The sequence below is a fragment of the Bos javanicus genome, chromosome 11, assembly GCF_032452875.1.
Source record: "Bos javanicus breed banteng chromosome 11, ARS-OSU_banteng_1.0, whole genome shotgun sequence".
NCBI classification, from domain to species: Eukaryota; Metazoa; Chordata; class Mammalia; order Artiodactyla; family Bovidae; genus Bos; species Bos javanicus.
Genome location: NC_083878.1, coordinates 71,679,036 through 71,701,061, shown reverse-complemented (window position 1 = coordinate 71,701,061; position 22,026 = coordinate 71,679,036). Strand labels below are relative to the sequence as shown.

The 22,026-nt window shown below is 38.6% G+C and overlaps 1 protein-coding gene and 1 pseudogene across 5 annotated transcripts in view; both read left to right on the top strand.

Annotated features, from left to right (window-relative positions):
• BABAM2 (BRISC and BRCA1 A complex member 2) overlaps nt 1-22,026 on the top strand; it is a 438,330-nt gene that overhangs the window by 23,508 nt on the left and 392,796 nt on the right. The window lies entirely within an intron of this gene.
• Nucleotides 986-22,026, top strand: part of LOC133256451 (mitochondrial import receptor subunit TOM6 homolog) — a 35,011-nt pseudogene continuing 13,970 nt past the window's right edge.

The following is a 22,026-nucleotide window of genomic DNA, read 5'->3' as shown; positions in this document are numbered from 1 at the left end:
GTGTGTGTGTGTGTATTTGTAAGAGAGAGAAAAGAACCATTTCAGGAAATTCTGTCCTACTCAAAAGTTACATGTCTTTCTCTCAGAAATTTAAAGTTTTCCTTTTTGGATCTTTAAATAGGCATTTATTTTTCTATAAAATACGTTGTAAGATAGGAGTATAGTTTTTTCCACCAGTGGATAATTGGTTGTCTCAGCATCATTTATTGAAAAGCTCATCCTTTGCTTGTGGCTCTGTAATGCTGTGTCTCTTATTATGTCAAGTTTACATTGCACATGGATCTATTTGCAGGCTTCCTGTCCTGACCAGTCAGCCTCCTTGTCCTTGTGCTAGTTTGTGCTGTATTAACCATTACAACTTTATAGTGTATGTTGTGATAGCTGGTAGGAAAATTGCTCCTCATCCATCTTGTTCTAATTCTTAAAACTTGTCTTGCTTAACCATATATCCTAAATACTCTTTTTTATAACCTCATTTATTTTGTTTGTTTGTTTTTTGGCCATGCCATGCGGTTTGCAGGATCTTAGTATCCCGATCAGTGATTGAACCCAGGCCCATGACCGTGGAAGTACTGAGTCCTAACCTCTGCAACTCCAGGGAAGTCCTTCACTGAAATGGTTGCATATGTAAAGAATCTGCCTGCAGTGTGGAAGACCTGGGTTCAACCCCTGGGTCAGGAAGATCCCCTGGAGAAGAAGACGGCAATCCACTCCAGTATTCTGGTTTGGAGAATTCCATGAACAGAGGAGCCTGACAGGCTACAGTTCACGGGGTCTCAAAGAGTCAGACATGACTGAGTGACTTGCACTTTCACTTTTCACTTTCACACTGTTCTTTAAGGATATACCGTAATTCACTGAACAAAACTCCTTCTTTTTGACTCACTGAGAAAGGAAATGAAAGGAAACTGACTTGGTGAGGGGCTAATTGAGAATTGACCATCAGGAAAGCTCTCTCTGAGGAAATGACATTTAAGGTGAATCATGAAAGATAAGAATAATTCAATGTGAAGACCTGGGGAAGTTGTTGTAAAAAGGGAATATCATGTTCAAAGACAGGAGAAAGCTTCCATGATCAAGGATCTGCAAGGCCACTGTGGTTGGACTGTAGGGAGGGAGTGGGAGAGGGATATAAGGTGAGATTCTAAAGATAGTCAGGGGCTAGATTATGCAGAGTCTGGTGGGCTAAATTTGGGAACTTGGATTTTATTCTGGGTGGAATGAGAAGCTATTGAATGATTTTAAGCAGAGTGACATGATCTTATTTATATTAAAAATATTACTGGTTGTTACATGGAAAATGGTTTGTGCAGGATAAGGTAGAGTAGTTAGCTGTCCATTACAATAGACCAGGTGAGAGATAATAGAGTCTTGGAATATGGTGGTGCCAGTGGAGATGGAAAGAAGTGAATGTATTTATAAGTTATTTAGAAGGTAAAATCAAGAATATGTTGAATTTGGGTTTTGAGAGGGTCAGGAATGACTTCTTTGTTAGCTTAAGTGGGTAGGGTAGATGGTCATGTCATCTGCTGACATGGGAAGGTGAGAAGATGGATGGAGGAACTGCTTTAATCTGGATTGATTGTGGTCTAGGTCTGCCAGGCAGCTCTCATTGTATCATGTATCATTCCCTTTACCTCTTTCCTGTGTTGAATCTCATATCTTACTTGCTTGTTTTACCTTCTAGCTTTGTTGGAGCAAGTACTCCAGTAGCATCCTAAGAAAGAGAGAAGAGGAGGTTCCTTTTTGAGTTCTTGGAAGTCTAGAAGTGTCTTTATTCTACATTAAACTTGGTTGATAATTTGGACAAGTACAAAAGTGTAGGTTGCAAGTTATATTCCCTGTGAAATTTGGGAGGCTTGATCTTGGGGACTCCTAACACATATTGTAATTTTATGGATGGAGTATTCGCTTTTCTGCAGGGATAGTAATTGTAGTTTTTTTTTTTTTTTTCAGTTGAGGTATAATTGACTAAGTGTTTAAAAAACACTTCTTCTTTACCTTGTAGTATCCCTATTTTCTCTTTCATCTTGGTAGCTTTCCTTAAACTGATGATTCTTGGCTGTCCATGTCTATTAAAGAGTGTGAGGTTCTGAAATGTGAAACTGAAGCTCTTTGAGCGTAGGTGGGCTTGTCAACTACTGAGCCTCACTGCAGTGTTATCAGGAAGTGTGGTATTGTGGTTTATATTTATCTCCTATATATTTGGTCTTCATCCACAGTTTGAGGCTCATAGCTCCCCAATTCCTTGAAATTTCCTGAATGATAAGAGCAATGGGATAACATTTGGTCTCTTGTCCTCAGTTCCTGAACCTGCTTCAGGGAAGGTGACTATTCGTTCCCACCCAAGGTTGGGAGCTGGCCCCTTAGATTGTAGTTTTACAATATTGACTATTCCTGCTACATATTATTGAGTATACCTCTTCAGGAATATGGTCAATTTCTCTTCTTCACATCTGTTTTTGTATCTGTGAATAAAAGTTTGTGTTTTCTTCATTTTGTTCCTGCACATTTACTGTTAACTTATTCCTAGGTTGTTTATTCTTTGTTGTGCTATCAGATAGAAATTCTTAGTGGTTTTTTGGCATATATGAAAGCTAGTACAGAAGTTAAAGTGAAATCAGATGTTTGAAAAATTTAATAATTCAGAAATCTATTATCAGAATACTGAAGAATACTTAGGGAGAATTTGGAGAAAGGAAACATAACCGTGAACAGTCTTTGCAACTTTGTCAATTATCATATATTATGTTTGTGTTTATTTCTGTATGAGTTCTATTTCATTAGTCTTTATATCTGTCTTTATGCCATTACCCACAGTTTTGATTATAGTAGCTTTGTAGTTAATTATGACAGCTCAAATTGTGAGAAACCAAATTCTGTTCTCTGTTTTTTCTTTACTTTCTATTTTCCAAGATTTATTTCTTCGTTTTCAAATTGTTTTGTCCAGTGAGGGTCCTTTGTAATTCCAGATGCATTTTAGGGTTAGTTTTTCTACTTCCCCTTCCTCCAATAATGTTGGCATATATAAAGTTCAACTGAAGGTGTAGATCACTTTGATTAGTTTTTTGTTTATGAGGGAAAGTCAGTCTTTTTAACAAACAGTGCTGAATAAACTTCACATCTATATTCAAAATAAAGAAGTTACCCATTAACTTATATCACACACAAAACCACACACACACACACACCAAAATGCATCAAAGACCTAAGTATACAAGACACAAATATGAAACTCCTGGGAGAAAAACTAGAGGGAAGGCTTCAGGATATTAGATTTGATGTTTCATAACAAGCACAGGCAGAAAAATAGATAAATAAATTTTGTCAAAATTCAGAATGTTTTTGTATCAAAGAAATTATCAAGAGGCTGAAAAGACAATCCACAGAAAGGGGAAAAAAAACTTTGCAAATTGTATTTCCAATAAAATTGAATAGCATGGAACTTCCTGGAAACACCCTAAAAATCTAATTTTCAAATTGCTTGATTCACCAAGGTCTCTTGGTGATCTTTATTTTTTATTCCTTAATATGTTCATAATTAAACTTTTGATTATCCCTGCCTAGTGAAAAAAAAAACAAAAACATAACCGTGACTGGAAGAGCTGAAGCATGGCTGGGGAGTGGGGCTGGGTGGGCACAAGCCAGAAGTCAGGGTGATGGGACTGGAACCCTCTGAGCCATCTTTAGAGGTGTTGGGTAGCAGCATCATATAGTGGTGAGTATGCAGGTTTTTCAGCTGGTGAGGTCTGAGTTTGAATCCTGACTTTACTGCTTAGTAGCTTATGACCTTTGGCAACTTACATACCCTTTCCGTGCTTTTTCTTACACAGGGATGATGTTAATAATTATCTTATTAGGTAGTTATGAGAAGGCTTGTGGAGCCCAAGGTGCTGCTATGGCTTCCAGTGGGGCTGATGTGAACATTTTTGGCTGGGCAAATGAAGCTCCTGAAATGCCAGATTACGTGGATGATTGGCTTGAGGGCATCTACTGCCTCATCACTGATAGGAATGCTTTTCGAAAGAACTTAGTTTGGGACTTTTTGCTGTGGGAATGTGGCTCTCCAGGAGTTTGAGTGACATTGATCTAATGGTACCTCAGCTTGGGGTGTAGCCAAAAAAGCACATAGAACCTCTGTGCTGTACTCGAACCTTCTAGAAACAGAGCCTCCAGTCTATGAGTGTCACAAGAACTTGCCCAGAGGGGCACCTTTCCTCCTCTGCCTGATTTGCTTTCTCCACAGAGTCTACTCAGAATACCATTCTCTGGTCAGCAGTCAGGTTTCAGCTACAGTGTTGTTTTCTGTAAAGTTCTGTACGTGGTTTCTAAGTTTCTGTAGGGAATTATCTTTGCTCCTGTCCTGTGGAATGACCTAATGGTATTTTAACAAATACGTGAAATAAAGACTACTCATAAAATAATTATAGAGATGAAATGAGATAACTTACGTAAAGCACTTAGAGTAACTTGGTCATAGTGCTCAGTAAATGGTAGCAACTATTATATTACTATTGTTATGTTACATATAGTATATATATATTTTTCATAGTTTATATATTATATATATTTATTATTTCACTGTATTATTGTTGTTTGGTAGTTGGTAGAGTCACACTGGCATTCCAGAATCAGGGACTCTGTGAAGAGTGAGTGTCCATGTGAGTGGTATAAAGGAGGATAATAAAACCCAGGTGATTTGAGCAAGCTAAGAACTCACACATGTATAACAGAGATCAGAAATCATAGAGCAGAAAAGCACAGGAAAGCCAGAGACTTTTGTTTCTAGGGTAACTTTCTGTAACTTTCTATCTTGTTCATTGCTTTTTGGAGTTCTATGGAGGGAGGAAAAAGTGTGGCTAACTGAGACCCAGCAGGGGGATATATTCATTTGGAATATTTGATTATGTTGAAGAATGGATGGGTGTGAAGATACAAACTTTTTTTTTTTTTTTTTTAAGCAGATGGAGCCTAACAGTTTTAAACAGCTGTTAGAGACTGAACATTACTTGTCCTGAGCAGAGACAGCAACAGTTTTTAGCAGAGGGTTAATAAGCCTGCCTAGCAAGGCCTGTTAAGATGGTGTGCAGGCTAGATTAGGGAGCTCTGTTGGAGGGTGGAGAGTTAGTGTGGGGAGTGGGTGGATGGTGGTGAGGATATTACAGAGCAGATCTTTGGCCACGGTTCAGGGTGCTTATCGGGAGAGGGCAATGGCAACCCACTCCAGTACTGTTGCCTGGAGAATCCCATGGATGGAGGAGCCTGGAAGGCTGCCATCCATGGGGTCGCTAACGGTCAGACACGACTGAGCGACTTCACTTTCACTTTCCACTTTCATGCATTGGAGAAGGAAATGGCAACCCACTCCAGTGTTCTTGCCTGGAGAATCCCATGGACGGAGAGGCCTAGTGGGCTGAGGTCCATGTGGTCGCACAGAGTCAGACACGACTGAAGTGACTTAGCAGCAGCAGCAGCAGCGTGCTTATCTAGGTACCGAAGCATCTAGAAACCTAGTGAACGGTGCATGGTGTTGATGTTTTGAGTGCTGTCACCATGTTCAGGTAATCCTCTAGGAATTAGTCCTTGAGCTGTTTTAACCATTAGAAGCACATCCTCCTCTGCCCCAGCCCCATACTGTGTACTTGTCTAAGATCTTTGTCCTGAGCAGCCTGCTTCTGATCATAATAGTATACTGCTGCTGCTATTGCTGCTAAGTCACTTCAGTCGTGTCTGACTCTGTGTGACCCCGTAGACGGCAGCCCACCAGGCTCCCCCATCCCTGGGATTCTCCAGGCAAGAACACTGGAGTGGGTTGCCATTTCCTTCTCCAATGCATGCAAATGAAAAGTGAAAGTGAAGTCGCTCAGTCGTGCCCGACTCTTAGCGACCCCATGGACTGCAGCCCACCAGGCTCCTCCATCCATGGGATTTTCCAGGCAAGAGTACTGGAGTGGGGTGCTATTGCCTTCTCCGATAATAGTATACTACAGTAATATAAATAATGTCAATGAAACAGTTAATGGGTCTTTTTAATGTTTCAAAGAGCTGTCATTTATTTTATATTTTGTACTTAGGATTTTTGGGGAAAAAGTCAGAGTGGTGATACTGTCTTTGACCCAGTGAACTCTGCCATCACTAGCCTTGGGAACTTTTGCTAGGATTCCACAGTCTTCCCAGAGAGTCTGGGGTGGTGAGTGCTAGGATAAATCTGAGTCTGGAGTTTTAGATGATTGTTAGTCTTGGGCTTTTCGTGCGTTATAGTGACTTCATTTCAGGGTGGCTTCTTTTGGGTAAGGGGAATAAGTAGAGGGAAGTAGCCAATTTAATGTGCGAAGGAAAGAACAGAAGATTCATTTAGTCAGTTCCTGGCTCTACTTTGTATTGTTCAAGGGAACAAAAAAATCACTCCTACCCTTATTTTTGTCCTCTGTGTTATGTGCAATTTTAAGGTAGTATTTTTTGACTAGTTTTTGTTTAATTAAAATGAAAAATTTGTAAATTGCTTGATTAAAGTGAGGCTCTTTCAATACATGCTAATAGGCACATCAGTTTGTTTTAGGGCTCCAATTAAGTGTTCCTGTGCCATCACTTACATGTTAAAGGACCCCTTATGTCCAAGTAACACAGCCCCCTTTTTAAGCTTCCATGTTGTTTGAATTATCTTGCTTTTTGATGCCATGGTCTTGAGAAATAATTTTGTAATTTTCCTTTCCAGGGCCACATTTCCTGAGTCATTTAGTTATCTTTCTAATGGCATGTTATGAAAGTTGTTTTTCCCATTGACCTTGCTTCTCTTGACTTTTTGAAAAACGTATCCCTTTTGTTTTCTGAAAAGGTTTTTTATCTCAAACTTGGCTCTTGCCAACTTATTGATAAGAGATCTTGAATCAAGTAGACGTTTTGGGAAACATTTTGATGTTCTACCATTAAGTAGATATACTGTCCTCAGAAAAATTGCTTGTTTCATCTGTAGACACATTTGTAGCCTGCTAACACTTCTTCAGTTAAAAAGGATTATTTAAAAATTTTTGTGTTTCAGTAAAGTATGAACATGTAGGTTCAATTTGGGACTTAGCACATACTTTGTTTTTAATGTGGTGAAATATACATAACATACATTTACCATTTTCACCATTTTTAAGTGTACAGTTCAGTGTCATTACATACTTTCACATTAAACAAGAGCTGCCCATTCCGCCCTTCCCTCGGCCTTGGCAGTCACCATTTTATTTTTTGTCTTTGAATCTTACCACTTGAGGTACCTCATGTAAGTGAACTCAGGAAGAATCTGTCTTTTTGTATCTGGCTTATCTCAGTTAGCATAATATCTTCAAGTTTTACCCATAGCATGTGTCAAATTTTTCTTTTTTTTGGCTTCATCTTGAGGATCTTAGTTCTTATAGGATCTTAGTTCTCTGGTTAGGGATAGAACCTGGGCCCTTAGCAGTGAGAGTGCAGAGTTCTTACCTGGGAATTCCCAAGATTTTCTTCATTTTTAAGGCTGAATATATTTCATTGCATGTATATGCCACATTTTGTTTATCCACTCTTTCATAGATGGACATTTAGGTTGCTTCTATCTTTTGGCTATTGTGAGTAATGCTGCTATAAACATGGGAATACAAACATCTGTTTGAGTCCCTATTTTCAGTTTGGGAATATACCCAGAAGTGGAAGTTCTGGATTATATGATAATTTTATGTTATCACCATACTGGTTTCCATAGTGTGCTTTATGTTCAGTCACTCAGTGGTGTCTGACTCTTTGCGACCCCGTGGACTATAACCTTCCAGGCTCCTCTATCCATGGAATTTTCCAGGCAAGAATAGTGGAATGGGACACCATTTCCTCCTCCAGAGGACCTTTTAGCCAAGGGATCACACTGGTGCCTCTTGTGTCTCCTGCTTGGCAGGTGACTCTTTACCACTAGCGCCACCTGACTGTTCCCACAGTGGCTGCTGCCTTCTGCATTGCCCCTAATGCACAGGATTCCAGTTTTTCCACACCCTCACCAACACTTGTTGGTTTTTAGAAAAAAATTTTTTTTAATATTTTCCAAATGTATATGAAGTGGTATCTCATTATGGCTTTGATTTGCATCTCCTCAGTGATGTTGAGTATCTTTTCATATGCTTATTGGCTATTTTATATATCTTCTTTGGAGACATGTCTGTTCAAGTCCTTTGCCTATTTACATTTTTTCATTGATGTTGTCTAGGAGTTTTTTATGTATTCTAGATATCAAATTCCTTATCAGATATTTGATTTGTGAATATCTTCTCCCACTCCAGGGGTTGCCTTTTCACTCAGTTGACAATATCCTTTGATGCATGAAGTTTTTACTTTTGTTGAAGTTGAGCTTATCTGTTTTTTCTTTTGTTGCGTGTTCTTTTGGTGTTGTATCCAAGAATTTTTTTTTTCTCTTTTAAACCAAGAAGTTATTGCAGAATCCAGTGTCATGAAGTGTTACCCCTGTTTTTTCTTCTAAGAGCTTTATCATCTTAGCTCTTGTAATTAGGTCTTTGATCCATTTTGAGTTTTGAATTAAATATTTTAGGGTATGGCGTAAGATTAGGGTTCAACTTATGTTTTTCTTTGCCCATGCATATCCAGTTTTCCCAACACTGTTTGTTGAAAAGACAATCTTTTCCCTATTAAATGCTTTTGGTACTATTGTTGAAAATCATTTGATTATATATTCAAGGGATTATTTCTGGGCTCTCTGTTCTGTTTAGTTGGTCTGTATGTCTGTCTTTATGCCAGTACCACACTCTTGAGTCCTATAGCTTTGTATTAAGTTTTTTTTTTTTTTTCTGGCTTAATTCAATCTGTATTAAGTTTTGAAGTTGGAAAGTATGAGACCTTCAACTTTGTTCTCCTTTTTCAGGATTGTGTTGGGTATTTGTGAATCCCTTGAGTTCCCATTTGAGTTGTAGGATAGCATTTTCTGTTTCTGCAAAAAATGTCATTGAGATTTTGATAGAGATTGTGTTGAATGTATAGATTGCTTTGGATAATATCAATATTTTAACAATAGTAAGTCTTCAGTGAACATAGAATGTCTTTTCATTTATCTGTGCCTTTAATCTCTTTCAGAAATGTTTTTTTAGTTTTGAGTATTCAAGTCTTTTGCACCCTGGTTAAGTTTATTCTTAGGTATTTTATTCTTTTGATACTATTATAAATGGGTTTGTTTTTGTAATTTCCTTTCCAGATTATTTATTGTTAATATATGGAGCTGTAACTGAATTTTGTGTGTTACTTATGTATTCTGCAACTTTGATGAATTTATTTATTAGTTCTAACAGCTTTTTTTCTGGTGGAATCTTTAGGGTTTTCTAAATGTATGACCTTGTCATGTGCAAACAGAGGTAGTTTGCTTCTTTTTCAGTATGGATGCCTTTTATTTCTCTTTCTTGCCTAACTTCTCTAGTTAGGACTTTCAGTACTATTTTGAATAGAAGTGGTGAAAGCAGGCATCCTTGTCTTGTTCCTGACCTTAGAGAAAAGGCTATCAGTCTTTCACCATTTTTTTTCCCCTTCAATTTATGCTTTGATTTAAGTCTTTGGCCGAGAAGGCAAACTAAATTAAATACTGTGAGGAAAGCTACAACAGTACTGAAGTTGTGAACTTATTTTTGAACTGTAAATTATTATGAAACTAGCTTCTGTAAAAGAGGCTGCCCTGATTTATTATTAGCCAGAATAATAGCAAGGGGAACACCTTCATAGTTTTACAAACAGTTGAGGTTCTTAAAACTCAAAGAGGCTTTTTTTACCTTTCAGTCTGTGCAAGCACATAGGTTTGTGTCCACACTGTATTTTTAGCTTTATGGTGTAAATGTGGCTGAGAACATACTGTTCTGTGTAGGACTGAGGGATACAGTCAGGAAAAATAGAGGGGATGAATGTGTTGACAATTTGGGCTGCATATGAGTGGCTTTTAGTGGACTTCTGTCTATAAAATAGTCACAACAATAGTAGCAACAATAGTAGCAATAATAGTAACAATAATCTTGGGTAGGCAAGTTAGGTATATAATCTCCTGCACATCACATCACTGCATAAGGTGTAGATATTAGCATCCTCTTGTTACAGGTGAGGAAGCAGTCCTGAGAGGTCAAGGTAAGGGTCTCAAGCTGTTACATGGCAGAACCAGGATTTGACACTAAGTCTCTGATTTTACAGCCCTTTTGCTTTCCCCTGAATTTGTTGTTTTTGTTTGATTTTAGTTATGCCACCATATCTTTAGTATGGACCTTGATTCATTGTGGTACCAAGAACGTACCAGGTGATAAATGAAGGTACTGCATATATTTTCTTTGGTTGGTTGATTTGAACTCTGAGGTGATGTCACTTGTCTCGCCTTCTCCTTTCTTAGCTCTGTCTGTCTGTGCTTGCTTCTCTTTAAAGGCTAGAGAGGGCTGTGCTGAAATTGAGTCAGGCCTTTGTGTCAGCGCTTCTTTAGAGGGAGTGGAGAGCCTGTTATCAATACACTTGCTTCTAGCTAGAATAGAAGCCCTTTAATTGAGAATTAGTGACCTAGAAAATACTGTTCCTTGTTATTATTACTGTATTAGTGTAGACCAGGCTGGGATTGGTTAACTCAAGCAACTTTATATTGAGCATGTACATGCTAAGTCCCTTCAGCTATGTGTCTTACTCTGTGTGACCCTATGCACTATAGCCCACCAGGCTCCTCTGTCCATGGAATTTCTCAGGCAAGAATACTGGAATGGATTGCCGTTTCCTTCTCCAGGGGATCTCTCCCCAACCCAGGAATTGAACCCTTGTCTCTGGTGTCTCCTGACGAGACGAGTCTTTGCCGCTAAGGCGAGTCTTTGCCACTAGCGCCACCTAGGAAGCCCCAAAGTGTTAGTCTCAGTCTGACTCTGCCACCTCATAGACTATAGCCCACTAGGCTCTTCCGTCCATGGGATTCTCCAGGCAAGAATACTAGAGTGGGTAGTCATTCCCTTCTCCAGGGGATCTTCCTCACCCAGGGATCAAACCTAGGGCTCCTGCATTACAGGCAGATTCTTTACCATCTGAGCCACCAGGGAAGCCCTCTTATATTGAGCAGTAAGGACAGTAATATGATAAGAGCTGTTATCATTAATAATGCTATCATTACAAGTGCTTTGAAAGATATTATCACATTTGATCCTTACAATAATCTCTTAAGGCAAGTGAGGTAATTGAGAGATTCAAGTAAGTTAAGTGACTTGTTCAGGATCATCTAGCTAGATGATACCATCAAAAGCAGGTCTCGCCTCATTTTCTCCATTACAGGATCTGCCTTTTTGCTAATTTCAAGCATATATATATATACACACACACATACACACACTCAGACACACATAAACTTGAAATAAATGTATATACACACATGTATTTGTTGCCTCAGAGAAGGCAGGCTTCTCATCTGGCATCACAGCTGTGTCCTCAGTGCCTAGAATAGGACCCAGCCCAGTAGAGGAGCATTAAGTATAAAGCTGGGAATCTGAGAGTGGATTTCATGGTTCCAGGTTCAGAACCACATCACAGTTGTCTCCTGGGGTAAACAAAGTAAGTCATTAGGATCTTGAGGTTCTAATGATCCATGAGGGCATCATGGGTCAAAAAAGTGGCTAGTTGTTGCTACTGCTCACTTCTCCTGGACATTAAAGTTTTAAGCTCATTGATTTAAAAAACTTTTATTGAAGTATAGAATACATTCAGAAGACTACACTTAATCAAATGTGAATATAACTGTGAATTTTCACAAACTGAACACATTTGTGTAATCAGCATCCCCCAAAACGGAACATTACCAGCTCCTTAGACATCCTCCTGGCGCTCTTCCTTCTCCATCACACACAAAACTACTATCCTGCCCTCTAAAAGCATAGATTAGTTTTGCTTTTTTTTAAAAAAAATTTTGGTACAAGTAGGATTTATATTCCACAAGATACCATTTTGTGTCTGGTTTCTTTTGTTCAATGTTACATTTGTAAGATTCTACATTGTGGTGGATATATTGATTCTCCTGGCTGAGCAAAGAGTATTCCATTATTTGAACACATCTGTTTATCTCTTTGGCTGTTGGAGGATATTTGGGTAGCTCCTTGTTTCTGTCTTTTAAAAAAAAAATTATTTAATTTTTGGCTCTGCTGGGTCTTCCTTGCGACATGGGCTTTTCTCTAGTTACAGTGACCGGGGGTGCTCTCTAGTTGCTGTGTATGGGCTTCTCTTTGCAGTGGCCCCTCTTGTTGTGGAGCACAGGTTGTAGTGCTAGTGGGCTTCAGTAGTTGTGGCGCTCAGGCTTAGTTGCTCCGCCACATGTGGGATCTTCCCAAACCAGGAATCGAACCTGTGTCTCCTGCATTGGCAGGCGGATTCTTTACCACTGTGCCACCAGGGAAGCTCCTAGTTTTGTCTTTTGTGAATAGTGCTGATGTAGACATTCTGGTACATGTCTTTTGGTGAATGTGTATAAACATGTTTGAATCCTCCAGATTTTAAATTAAGAACTGTTCATTAAGTAGAATAGATATTTAAAAATGATTTCCATTTCATATTGTATCTAAATAAGGGAGGAGGTTATGGAGGGAAAAAAGAAGGGCTGGAAAGGAGGCAGAAGGACAATATGGGGAGATTAAATTGGGAGAGGGAAAGATCAGAGAGAAGAAAGGGTGAAGAAAACCAGAGGCCAGTATCCAGACATTGAGAAGGGTTCCTATGTAAAGGGAGCTACTGAAACAGACCCCTAACCCAACCTTGAGTGTGGACTTCAAGGTTACTTTACTTCTTTTTTATTTTTTTCAAGGAAATTAAAAAATTTTTTTAAATTATTTTTATTTGTAGGATAATTGGTTTATAATATTGTGTTGGTTTGCGATACATCAACATGAATCAGCCATAGGTATACATATGCCCCCTCCCTCTTGAAATTCATCTCTTTTTAGTCTCATCAACTCTTCTCAGAGGCTATTTGATTTCGTCTACCCATTTCCCTCCATCTACGTTGTCAGCATCAACTCTTATCTAACTAGTCTCTTCATAAGTGCTCTAGGTCTTCTCTGTAATTCTAATGAATTTAAGTTAAAAATAAAAAATAGATCCTGTGACTCATTCAGAATTATTGAACAGCTTCCCTTTGCTCTTAGAATAAAATCTCCAAATGCTCATTGATTTGCCATGTGGTTGGGCTCCTCTCCCCTGTTCTGCCTTATCTTGTGTTGCTTTCCTCCTTGTTCCCTTCCCTGAGCTTCGCTGACCTCTCTGTTCCCAGAAGGCCCCAGACCCTTTTCCAGGTGGGGCTTTTGCTCACCTTCTTCCTTTTTCTGATTCATTCTTTGCCATTACTGATTATCTGATTTTTGTAATGCTTTAGATTTATCTTGCATGCAGCTTTTTTTAGTTTCAGAGGAGTCCCCCAGCCCCTGTCTGAATTAGATCTCCTGGCTGTGTTCTTCTGTAACATGTTATTTTAGCACTTACTGCCATTTGAAATTATGTGCACAGCTGATTATTTAATGCTGTGTCTTGCCAGACTTTTAGCTCTATGAGGGCAGGCACCATGCCTGTTTGTTCAAAACTTAAAACCCTGCAGATGGCACAAAGTAGGTGCTTGGTAAATACTTGTTGAAGCTCTAAGAAACTGTGCTGTGAGTGGAGTAATCTCAGTGGCTCACCTCTGGGAAGTATTGCTTGTACTGTCAAAGTGCCACTAAAGGAATGTTGATCAGGACTGAATGCCAAGTAGGTTAAGTGTCAGTCTACAGCATAACAGGTACTGTATGACTGTGTTATACCTGCATGCATGTGTAAACAGGTACTATATGACTGTGTATACCTGCATGCATGTGTGCGTCCTAATTTGCTCAGTTGTGTCCGACTCTCTTCGACCCTATGGACTGTAGTTCACCAGGCTCCTCTATCCATGCAATGCTCCAGGCAAGAGTGTACTGGCATGGGTTGCCATGCCCTCTCCAGGGGATCTTCCTGACCCAAGCATTGAACCTGTGTCTCCTGCATTGCAGGCGGATTCTTTACTGCTGAGCCTTCAGGGAAGCCCTTATGTATACCTGTGAATTTTAAGTGTACACAGGAAGGTTTGGAAGGATATTAAACAAACTTTTTTCAGTGTTTAACTTAGGAAAGGGAAGGAGTGTGAGCAGTAAAGGGATTCTTGGTACTTTCATTTCCATATTATTGTAGTTTTTTTAATAGTAAAAGATTTTTTTTTTTTGCTTGTGTTTATTTTTAAAAAAAGGTAGATTTGGCTTAAGAACAGTTTCTGCTGTAGGAGCCCAGTGGGATGAGACAGTAGCAGGAGATATTTGTCTTAGTATTAAGAAATGGAACTTGAGGAAGAATGAAGTTCTAGAAAAAGCGTATTTTTCACTTTTTGCTTTTCCTGGTGTAGGTTTATTATCAGGATTATTGTGTGAGTATATATTTTATATTGTAATAATGACAGAACTTTCAGTAGTATTCCTGGAAAGAATATAAAATTTGTTTTATTGTGAATTGAACAGTGGATTCAGAGCTCTAAATAGACAATATCTTTTTGTATATCTGCCTGTCTTTTACCATAAAGAAATGGGTGATAAATGTATTTAGCATTTGTGAATAGTATAAAGCTCTCTTTTCATTGGCTTTCTTTGTCTTCAGTAAATCCATGAGGAATGTTTTTATAATCATCCCTTAAAATTTATGTGTATATATTTTAAAAACATGTGAGGACATAAGTCTCAGAGAGGTTAAGCAACTCATTCAGGGTTACTTAGCTGATAAGTGGTGGAGGATAGGACTGGATCCCTGGTCTTCTTTATCAGATGTTATTTATTTTTCATGAAAGCATTGGCCAGAAAAAGATAAAAATCACTTATTAATACAGTATGCTGGGGAACGGGTGTTTTGACCATCTACATTTGTGAAACATCTTTATATATGACACTAACAAAACCCATTTACTGGATAGATTTTAGAAATTGTTAGACAGTTGAGACTAAAACTTAAACATCAGAAAGAGGTCAGTAGTTGAAGTTATTCAGAAAAAGCTGTCTGAAATAACATTTTCTAGGCAATAAGTTACTACAAATGAGCTAGCTCTCAGCATTTTAGATAATTTGACAAGAGTTTGTAGATGTCTACAAATCAAAATGACTATGGGGAGAGAATATAATTTTATAGTTGAAACTGGAGCAGAAGTTAAAAACATGTAGTTTTTTTTATTAAGACTGTCACTGATTCATTCTTTGACCTAAATCTCAGACTCCTTCGTAGTTCCTTTTTTTTTTTCTTTTGCTTTTTACCATTATTCAGGTTATTGAACAGTTGGAAGCTTAAGTGATATTGCAAATCTTAACTAAAAGTATGTAATTATTGGCATCCTGGAATTTTCTTATAGTACAGCCTTGTATATTTATTCAACTTTTCCTCAGAGTAGTATTGATCATATTTTTGTGTAATATAAATATCTTCAGGAATTGTTTGTTCTTGGCAGGTTTTTATAACTACAGCAGTTCCCCTCCTCTCCTCACTTTATCCACGAGAGATACGTTTCAGAAACCCCCAGTGATGCCTGAAACTACAGATAGTACTGAACTCTACATATATGGTTTTCTTTCTCTACATACATATTTATGATAAAGTTTAATTTATAAATTAGTCACAATAAGAGGTTAACAACAATAACAACATAGACCAGTTATAACAATGGGGCTTCTTGGGTAGCTGAAACCGTAAAGAATCTGCCTGCAACGCAGGAGACCTGGGTTGAATCCCTGGGTCTGGCATATCCCCTGGAGAAGGGCATGGCAACCCGCTCCAGTATTTTAGCCTGGAGAATTCCATGGACAGAGGAGACTGGTGAGCTATAGTCCATGGACTCGCAAAGAGTAGGACACGATTGAGCAACTAACAAACACACACAGTTATAAAATATACTATAAAAAGTTGATGCTTTTGAACTTTGGAGAAGACTCTTGAGAGTCCCTTGGACTTCAAGGAGATCCAACCTGTCCATCCTAAAGGAAATCATTCCTGAATATTCATTGGAAGGACTGATGCTGAAGCTGAAGATCCCAATACTTTGGCCACCTGATGTGAAGAACTGACTGTTTGGAAAAGACGCTGATACTGGGAAAGATTGAAGGCGGGAGGAGAAGGGGACAACAGAGGATGAGATGGTTGAATGGTATCACTGACTCAGTGGACATGAGTTTGAATAAACTCTGGGAGTTGGTGATGGACAGGGAGGCCTGGCATGCAGTCCATGGGGTCGCAAAGAGTCGGACACGACTGAGCAACTGAACTGAACTGAACTGCAAATTAAGTGCCTGCAGTGTGTCTCTCAGGATATATTGTGAGCACCCTTTTTCATCTTAGGATGATGTGAGACAATAAAATGCCAGCATGATTAGGTGAATTGAGGTGAATGACGTAGGAATTGTGACTTGGTGTTAGCTTCTCACGACCTGACCATTTGTCAGAAGGAGGATCATGTGCTTGGGGTGATCCTGGATCATTGAATCCTAACAATGTCAGTGACTGGATGTCAGGAGCAGACTGCGTTGATTGTTGGGAATTCCTTATGGGATGGCCGAAAATTTCATCCTGCTAGTCAGAAAGGACATGCAACTTAAAACTTATGACTTGTGTATTTTTGGAATTTCCTGTTAATTCCTTTGGACTTTGACCATTGGTAACTGAAATCTTGGAAAGGGGAACTGCATTTAAGGGGGGACTTGTTATTGTTGTTGTTTAGTCACTAAGTCATGGCTGACTCTTTTGTGACCCCATGGACTGTAGCCCACCAGGCTCCTCTGTCAATGGGATTTCCCAGTCAAGAATACTGGAGTGGGTTGTCATTTCCTTTTCCATTAAGGGAGACTCTATATGTATTATATCCATCTTTGTACTTATTTGTGTAAGAAATGAAAGAACATGTAAGTCAGGAAAGAGAGTTCTGGAGACCAAAATAGTTCAAATGGAGAATTGAGAGTCCAGGTAGATTGGCAGGATTGCAGAGGTATCAGATCTTTAATCATGAGTTCAGGATGCAGCAGGCCACTACTTCAGGAGTGGAGGCCTAGGATTTAGACTTGAGCGATACTTGCTTTAGACTTTCTAAAACATTGTGACTTGCTGCCACAGATTCTGCCAGCAGTCATATTATAAGATTGGGTGATTTCCTTCAAACTGGATCTCAAATTACTTAATATCTTTTTAAAAGGAATGAATCCAAGAACATGTTGGAACTACATCTGGATACAAATGAAGTAGTGTTACAAATTCTGAGCAGTCAGATAATCTGATGATAAATTATAAGCAATGAGCTATATTGATATTACTGTCAGTTTAGCAGAGATATCAAAAGAACACTTGGCAAGGAATAAATTAATAGTGTTTGTTACTATAGTGGGAAAACCAAAGTGAGTGGAGGGACTGGGGGACTTCAAAGTAAAGCAGTTTATCTTTATAATCAAAGACCTTCAGCATTTAATAAAGGATATTTAGCTAAATGTTTCTCAGTTGTCTTTGGTGAAGGACTAGAATTTTAAAAAGCTTCCAGTCTGTCACCAAGTCCTACTTTTATAAAATATAATAAAAAGGAATTAGTAAAAAAATGAAATTAAAAAAGACACATGAAATACAAGGCATGGCTTTTTTTATGTTAAACTCACCAGACTTAAAACTGCACTTGTAAATTGTTATAAAATTTTCCAAATTCTTACCCTCAGTATCTATTCTTGTCTCATCATGGATTAGTAATAGTTTGTAGTCTAGTACTGGTCCATGGGTCTCACTTTGAGTATCACTGTTCAGGGGGTTTCTGCATTCTAACAGTCTAAGAACTGGCCTTTTCAGAATTCTGAGCGGTGAGACGGTGGTACACTAGTGATAAGTAATTGCTAGCTACACATGGGATAATCTGAGATAATTTTTTTCCTTTTTAAACAAATACAATAGAAAAATATGGTAGGAGGTTGTAAGAATGCAGACTTCTTTCAAAATTACTAAAGTTTTCAATTAGTGGGTCAGTGAAAACTGAGAGCATCCTTACTTTATTTATGTTTTCTGCATATAGACCAAAGAAGCATGACTTTTGATTAAGGAGAGAATGTTTACAATATAGTTCTTTTTTGGGAAACCTTCTTACTTTATTCCTGTACATTTTAAAGACTTTTTTTTTCTTTTTTCTTTTTGCCTGTTAAAGCTATGTATAGATTTATATTTTCTAAGTAGGTAAACATCTTAACACTATGCCAGTGACTTGGGTGGTAATTCAGTTTTTCTCTCCTTGTAACTGATGAAGGTTTTTATTGACTGGGCTAGGCACATTTTGGAGAAGGCAATGGCACCCTACTCCAGTACTCTTGCCTGGAAAATCCCATGGGCGGAGGAGCCTGGTAGGCTGCAGTCCATGGAATTGCGAAGAGTCGGACACAACTGAGTGACTTCACTTTGACTTTTCACTTTCATGCATTGGAGAAGGAAATGGCAACCCACTTCAGTGTTCTTACCTGAAGAGTCCCAGGGACAGGGGAGCCTGGTGGGCTGCTGTCTATGGGGTCGCACAGAGTCGGACATGACTGAAGCGACTTAGCAGCAGCAGCAGCAGCAGACACATTTAGTCAATTTTTATTACACTATTTTTTGTTAAAATGTTAACATTTGCTATTTCAAGTTCGTTTAATGTAGTTCATGGTAGAATTTGTTTCTTTATAAAAACTTAATATAGTTGTAAAGAGAAAAACAAATATATTAATGCATATATGTGGAATCTAGAAAAACGGTACAGATGAAAGTATTTGCAGGGCAGAATAGAGACGCAGATGTGGAAAACGGTCGGGTGGACATGGAGGGGAGAAGAGGGAAATGAACTGGGAGATTGGGGTTGATGCATGTGCACTGCCGTGTGTAAAACAGGGGGCTGGTGGGATCCTGCTGTATAGCACAGGGAGCTGAGCTATAGCGCAGAGCCATGCTCTGTGATGGCCTTGATGGGTGGTATAGGGGGCAGGGAGGGAGGTCTAATAGGGAGGGGCTGTATGTATACATATAGCCGATACACTTTGTTGTACAGCAGAAACTTACATAACATTGTAAAGCAACTATATCCCCCCCACCCCCCGCCAAAAAAAAAAAAAAAAAAAATTAAGAACTGGTGTTGGCTTTGAGGTCATATTATAGTTTAACATTACCTTAATCTAGTCTGGAGTTAATAGAATTTAAGGATTGGAGGCATTAAACCCTAACATCCACCATGTGTTCTATTAGCCCCTCCTGATGCTTCCTTGCTAAATACCTACTCAGGCTGTTCCTTAGTATCTCCAGTCACAGGAAGTCTCGAGTCCCAAGGCTACTCACTGGGCATCTGTGCTGTTAGAAACTACTTTTGTGTCACTTCTGCTTACTGACACACAGTAAGGAACGAACTTAATCAGTCCTCCACGTGACAGCACTTTGAATAAAGGAAGGTAGCTGTCGTGTATTGTATTCTTCTCTTCTGTAGACTGGCATATAACCTCTGCTTATACCCTGTGATTTGTGTCCTTTTACCATTCTTGTTAGCTTTTCTGAAAGTGATCCAGTTAATCTCTCTGCTTCTTAAAGTGTAACACCTAGAACTGAGTGACTTGTTCGATGGATAGCTTTGACTGCTGTGTAGTATAGTACTGTTGTCTTCATTTTTCTGGAAGCTACATTCTTAGAGGTTGTTTTGGATAGAGCTTTGGTAGCAAACCGTTTGGTAGGTTGTAATCCATTGGTGTGTTATAAAATCATGTTAGTGGGTCTTGATCCATATTTTAAAAAATATCAAATACGATAGAATTGAATAAAAAATTTCAGTGCATTTCATGTAGTATTATAGCAAAAAAAATTTCAATTTATGTAGACACATACACACTCTTGTGTACACTTGGATGTGTACATACTCAGCACATGTGTGTGTATTGGGTGGTGGTATAAAGTGGTGACATGTAAGTTTCTTATTGTGTGTCAGAAATGTGTGTATGTCTCTGGTCTTGACTTGAGGCTTTCTTCCTTGCCTCTCTCTGAGGGCTGCTTCCGGTCTCTTCTGGCTCTGCCACCACTTAGATCTTCCAGCTGATACTCTTTGTTCTGCCATGGGCCCTGCTGTGCAACCTGAGGGGCATCCTGGGCTCCATTTGAATTGGCACCTGGGGAAATCCCAGCTCTGATTCAGTCTCTGCACAGTGGGACTACTTCTGATAACTTTTGTCTGTAGATTAAAGAAGGCGTAGTAATGAGGTGAGGGGGTACACTGAAGGTTTTTTAGGTGGTTGCTTTAAATTCTAAAAATTATTGCCCAAGTGAAATTAAGGCTTTAATGAAAATAATGTTTGAGACAATCTTTCCTTCTCCATATTTTTGATTTTGCAGTTGTGCAAAACTGTTTTGTAGTACTTTTAATGGTGAGTACTTATTCTGTGCCAGAATCTGTTCTAAGTACTTTATCTGTATCATGTCAGTGGATCCTCATAACAACTCCATGAAGTGACTGTCATCCCCCTTTTACAGATGAGGAAATTGAGGAAGAGACAGACTATTTAACTCACACAAGGCTTTACAATTCATGGTGTTTAACTGTTATATCCCTGATGGCAAGCTAAGGAAAAAATCCTCTAAAACAACCTAACAATGTAAAATACATGGATAGTGTGTTTATCCCATTGCCCTGTAGTTCTTGATACATTTATATCAATATTACTAAATCTTCTCATAATCACTTAGAAGAATTTGAGAATTAAAATTTTTTTTTCATCTTTAGAAAGCACCTCTCACCAACAGTAGTGGGAATCCTTTAATGACACTACAGTCTGTTAATTCCCCCGCTTCCCTTCTTCTCTGCTCTCCCATTCTATCCTCCATTTTTATCTCTGCCTTGTCTGTCTCCACTGCAGTTCACTCTTCTACTTTTTGCTTGTTGTGTTTTCTTCTCTCTGTCCCCTGCCAGTTTCCCATCTGTTTTTTTTTGTACCTTCCCTTTGCACTGTTCATGTTCACTCAAATTTATTTATTTTTTATTAGAAAAGCATATATTGAGCAGCTAGTAAGTGTAAGGCACTGTGGAGATACAAACATAAATAAAATGAGCATCATGGAAAATCAGTGAGAGAAAGATCAAGGCTCTGCTGGTTCATTCCCTTGAGAATCTGAACCACTGCAGCCTGCCAAGATAAACACTCTCCAGTCCTTTCTTGTAAGGAGCAGGAATTGAGATTGAGATCTAGATACATAGGATATAAATGATACAGAATATAAAGCCGAGTTCCGAGAATAGGGAATACATCCATTTAGGTCATGTTTGGGGTCAAGGATTGAAAATGGTGGCATAAAACTGTTATAGGAATATTTTTATTGAACAAATTAAAAGTGTTTAGTGTAAAAACTGCTTTTTCTAAATTTATGTTGTATAGTACATTAAATGTAAAGGAGTAGTATGTAAGTTGGCCTTGTCCCTGGGGATTTCTTATTTTTTTTTTTTTTAGTGTAAGAATTAACGGCATTTTCACAATTGGAATAAGAATCTGTCGAGGACATTTATGTAACTTATTTGACTTTGACATGACTTTGAAGTGTGCTTGTCATCTCTGGCTCCACTTGCTCACCTGTACTATATATGCAGTAGTTATCAGGTACCTCCTGTGTGTTGTCGGGTATGCTGCTGAGCACTAAGGGATCAAAGTTTTAATGTACTCTAGTTCATTATAGAGCTTTTATTCTAGCAGACTATTTGTGTCTTTGGTTTTGCCCTGTTAAGGACACTTGCTGGTAGGTATTTTTCCTTCCTCTGTCTTGATCAGACCCAACTTATTCTTTGAGGCCAGTTATATTCCAGTCAACCTTCTTTGATTACTTCTGCTGAAAGTGGTTTCTCTGCTCCCTCAGCTTCTATTGTGTTTATTTTCTTTAGCCACTAATTTGGCAATTAATCATGTTAATTGCTTTGTGACTTGTATCTATTGTTGTCTTGAGTTGTTATTTAAGTTGTGCCTTGTTTGACTT